The 5214-nt window shown below is 38.5% G+C and overlaps 1 long non-coding RNA gene across 3 annotated transcripts; it reads right to left on the minus strand.

The window, feature by feature from the left end:
* Window positions 1-932: 932 nt before the first annotated feature.
* On the minus strand, window positions 933-3850 carry LOC135119293 (uncharacterized). Of its 3 annotated transcripts, XR_010278131.1 has the most exons (4): window positions 3055-3850; window positions 2485-2627; window positions 1984-2377; window positions 933-1598 (listed from the first exon to the last, which is right to left on the minus strand). It is a non-coding gene; the product is annotated as an uncharacterized LOC135119293 (long non-coding RNA). The 3 variants fall into 3 exon arrangements; XR_010278132.1 differs by lacking the exon at window positions 2485-2627 and having other exon boundaries at window positions 3055-3830; XR_010278130.1 differs by lacking the exon at window positions 3055-3850 and having other exon boundaries at window positions 2485-2989.
* Window positions 3851-5214: the final 1364 nt, after the last annotated feature.

The raw sequence follows: 5214 nt of genomic DNA on the forward strand, positions 1-5214 counted from the left end.
GCCTGGGCACAGTTGCTCACCCTTCCCTACCGCACGCAGAGAAATATCTGGCTATCTATACGAGAAAAAATGCTACTGTAACTAGAACTTCTGTTAACAACCGTGACAGCAAGACTCGTTGTTGACTTTACAAAAACCGTTTTGTTATTATTTTTACCTATCGTTTTATTAAGGACAACTAGACGTTAAGTTTAACTGACCAACCAACATAGTACTCAATACAGTGCAAATAACGCGCCTGTTACAATACCAATGTAATTAGAACCATACGTCACTAATTTACATTACTAAATCGATCGTAAGGACTACTATGCGATCTTGTATACATAAACACTTTTTTTTTTTGGGTTTACTAAATATTTTGCTGTATCTACTAATCAATTTATGTAACATAACGACCTGAACTGTAATGATAACTATTCGTATTGCAATGCTAGCTTTATGTTTATTGTAACAAGTACAATACATATTGTAATGCTAGCATCCTAGGTATTGTTATAGCTATTATCTCGTATGTAGTACCTACTGGTTTAGATGAAACCTGCAATCTAGTGCACTTATAGTACCTACTAACGGGTCCTCACAGGCTTTTAGTAGACGAAAATCCAATTTTATTTGTCTATAAGTAAATAAAACTGTATTTTCTCCACTGAAAGCCTAAAAGGGATCCGTTGTTGGTGCTGTCAGTCCACTGGATTGCAGGCGCTCCATCAAAACGCAGTTCATATATAGAGCCAGCAGTATGTGTGACGTAGTAAAACAATGCCTTATAAAAGACTCCGACTATCTTGTATCATAAGTGTCATCAAGTGTTAGATTAGAATCATAGAATTTGAGATTATCGGCATTTTTTACGACGTCCCACGCGCTACGGCTCTATATGTTTAGGATCCCTGGAATCAAAAATAAAAATATTACGTACAGAGAAAATGACATTTATTTTAATATAATCATCACAATCATTGGTCCGTAGAAATTACACTTACACATTACGGCCCCTCACATCTGCATTGGTAGCATGATCGCGCGATAAAACATCCGTCCCTATCGCACTTACTAATAGTGCGATAGGGAGATGTTTTATCACTTTTCGCGCGATCATGCTACCCGTTCAGGCGTCTTTTCAGCGTCGACGTCCCTTATACTTATCATTTCTACATTCAACTTGTAAAGTATGGGGCCCTATTAGAGCCTGTTCACACTAGCGATTCTTTTCGGCGATGCGAGATCGCGGCGTGCACGCAACGAGCTCGCCGCGGGTCGTCGCGGTATCGCGGCGATTATTTTATCGCAATAATATCGCCGCGAGCAAACTTTATATGTGTGTGATATCGCAGCTTGCTCGCCGCGTGCTCGCGGCGATATTAATGCTAGTGTGAACAGGCTCTAATAGGGCCCTTCTTAAATCTTCAATAAGAAGCTCATGCCCGCGTGGCGTTTTAACACTGGATATTTATTAATGTATGCTCCGATGGTCATTTCTGAAGTCTCTATTTCCTTCAATCTATTTTTGGAAGTTTTTTGCCACTTCTCTATCACTAAATGCCAGGGTTCTGTACAGTTTTGGAGCCACTGGATATCTTCATCTGCACCACCATCTGGAAAGATACATGGACTCATAAAAAAATCATGAAATAAAGACTTCAAAATAATTTAATTTAGTAAAATAAGTTGCAAGTTATTAATGTAATTAACTAGTGTCATGCCAAATCATGGGATTAGGTTGTCAAGCGGACCCCAGGTTCAATTGAACCGTGTCAGAAAGGTGGGCCAAACGTTAGGAGGATGATGAAACTGCAAGTTATTAAAGTTGCTAGAAAGAGGCCAAGGAAAGGCAGTCAGACAAACAACACAGTTGTCCTTTTTTCCTTTTGAGGTTTGAATACAATTAATAACCTATTTGGGAGATGCTCTAATCCAACAGTGGGATCACATTTGGCTATTAAAAAAAATTAAAACCCAGGTAGATAACTTAAAACTTGCCTTCTTCGACGACTTCTGGCTCGTTGCTGTTATTGTTGATGTTGCTGCCATTTTTCTTTTTAATAACCTTAGCCTCCCTTAATTCGCGGCGCCTGTTTTGTAGACAGTCATATAATTTGCCTTTTGCACATCTTTTTATTTTAAGTTTAGTATCATTAATGTATGGAATAAAGTAAGTACTTATATTTTCCTTTTTGAATACTTCAGTTATTTCTTGTGCTTTTGTAAGAAGTAGAGAACTGTCTATTCTTTTATTTGGGTCTGATTGCATTAGGTCTTTTATTATTATATTGCAAACTTTTCTTCGCCCATTATTTGATAATTTGCCTTGTTCTGAATATAAATTTAGCAGGCCTTGTCCTTCATTCGATTTTAAGAGTAGATTTTTCAACGGCTGAAATACACAAAAATAAAATTAATTATTAAAATAATTGAGTAGGTTATTATGATATAATATTGTCTTCGGTTAGCGCGATAGTTAAACATAATTGTATAACTTACACAAGAAAGTCCCAACGCCTAAGGCATAATTTTCTGGTCTAGGGGAATCGAATACTTGGCTTGGGAACCTAGATTGTATAAAACAAGCCTATTGACTAGTTATCCTTTTCGCATGTTTTGAAGCTGAGCTGACTCTGGGTGTCCTGTGTGCCAAACCCATTAAGTTTAAGATGAGATGACTGTGTATCAACTAATTTTATCGCGTAAGTATATAATGAAATTCCATGAATAACTTTAAGACTTTTTGTTGTAAACTTATAAAGTCATTATATAGTTACACCACTTACTTGTTTAAATTGAATAATAGCTTATATAGAATATACTTGTATAAATTGAATATGAATACTACAACAATAAGAAGACCTACATCAGCCATTATGCGAATACAAGAACGCCAACACTCTTACTGCGTGGCCAAAAACAGCCGGAACAACAATCGATCAAATCGCTTATTTAAATAAAATAGAATACTTTAATGCGAACCAAGCGAACCATGGTAAATGTACAGTTGTTACAATAAAATCCATAGAACACATGGCATCCTGATACTAAGACAATGGTACAACTTACCTTGAAAAGTATGAATATATTGGGGTAAACCCCTGCTTTAATAACTGAGGGACGTCTTGGTCAATGTCATCATCCATCTCGTCACTGGTTTTGTAATAATAACCCAAAAAGGCGAAAAACACTTCAAATTCAATCTGCAATACTGCGCTCGCTCGCTGGTCAAAAACACAATGGCCGCCAAGCCGGACGCCGGCTCGGGTGCGGGTGGCGGTGGCGGGGCGGGATGCGAGCGCGCGAGTTTGTTTACAAAAACACAGTTTTCGATAAACAGTACAAGATACTTTGCTATGAATACCACCTCGATTGTTATTGTAACATTATTATTTTATAATATTTTAAAACACACTAACAAATAGCACGGAGTAATACATGCATTGTACCGTTTACTGTTTCCGGTGCGGTTTTTACTATAATAGTCTTGTTAAGGCCTAACACTACATAAAGGGTAAACCAAACTAAACGATTTTTAAGTGACGCTACGAACGATATGTACTGCAAACAATAATGTAGTTGTAATAAAAATATTATTGTTTTGATTACAAACACACTCGTAGTCTACCAGTAACATTGTAAATCATTAACCGTAATTGGATCATTTAGTAATTGCGAATCTCTGTTTCTTATTACTTACAATACATTATATAAATATTAACAGAATTCTTGTTCATGATACATAAATTATTGATGTTTTTGTTCAATTATATTTTTTTGTAAGCTACATTAATCAAATAATATAATGAAACATACGATTAGTAGGAATGAGTAATTAGTCGTAAAGATAACAAGGGTCAAGTATTTCAAACTAGAAACTTTGTAACTTCATTTTACTATTCGATTCAGTACTTCTGTTTGTCACCAATTTCTCTGCGTGCGCATCCTACATGTTGACAAAACTCAGATAAATAAAAAATCATTAACCAAACAAATTAAACTAAATTGCCTTTCGACCTCCATTTTCATCCCAGACACTTCAGTAAATTCCAAATTCACCTCCAAGGACTTGTGTCAACATGTAGAGGATAAATTAAGCGAGGGTGACATAAGGGGTGCTGCTAGGATCCTTTTCAGCAGCGATGTGGTGGCGCCGTACTCTCCAGAAACACTTGCCGCTCTGGAGAGTAAACACCCGGCTCCCTCGGATGACCTCACTTTCCCCGACCCTCCAGATCTAAATTCCGACCACCTCACCGTTACAGCCCAACAAGTAGCTGGAGCCGTGGCTTCTTTCAGGACCGGCTCTGCCGGCGGCCTCGACGGCCTGAGCCCTCAACATCTGAAGGATCTTGTAGGCTCGGGCGCTGGGGAAGCTGGTGAGTCGCTTCTGAGGGAACTTACGGCTCTAGTTAATCTTATGCTCTCCGGCGGTGTGAACAATGCCGTCGTGGACGTGCTTTACGGAGCGAACTTATGTGCGCTCCGTAAAAAGGACGGCGGCATTCGTCCCATTGCCGTAGGGTGTACATACAGGCGTATGGCAGCCAAAATCTGTTGCAAGCACTATCATGACGTGCTTGCTAACAAATTTCAGCCCCTACAACTCGGATTTGGTTCGAAAGGGGGCTGTGAGGCTGCTATACATGCTTTCTCCACATTTTTAGACTCAAAAATAGGTGAGGTCATCCTTAAGGTTGACATAAAGAACGCTTTTAATTCTGTTAACAGGGACACCTTGTTGGCCGAGGCCAAAAAAGAATTACCCGAAAGGATGATGGGTAAAATTGGCCGGTATATCCAATAAAAACCATTCGCATATCAAATGATAGCTTAGACCCTAAGCTTCATTTTTTGTTATGGGCACAACCTTGTAAACCACCGGAGAACGAAGATATGACACTTGATAGCATAGGACAGCCCATGGCTTTGAACCACTTCAGTGCGTATGGGAGGGATGTTTAAGTGCATTATTATTGTCAATCATTGTCAGAACGAGTCACAGAAGGTGTCTGTGCCCATATTTTCCAAGTTTATTGAAAAAAAAAAGATTATTTAGCAGGTAGTATTTACAACGTATGGTGTACGTATTTCGCCGTTCTGGTAAGTCTAACCGACATAACCAATGAAAATCAATTGCATATCAAATGATAGCTCATACCCTAAGCTTCATTTTTTGTTATGGGCACAACCTTGTGAACCACCGGAGAACGAAGATATGACACTTGA

Source organism: Helicoverpa armigera, chromosome 3 (assembly GCF_030705265.1).
Source record: "Helicoverpa armigera isolate CAAS_96S chromosome 3, ASM3070526v1, whole genome shotgun sequence".
Lineage (NCBI taxonomy): Eukaryota > Metazoa > Arthropoda > Insecta > Lepidoptera > Noctuidae > Helicoverpa > Helicoverpa armigera.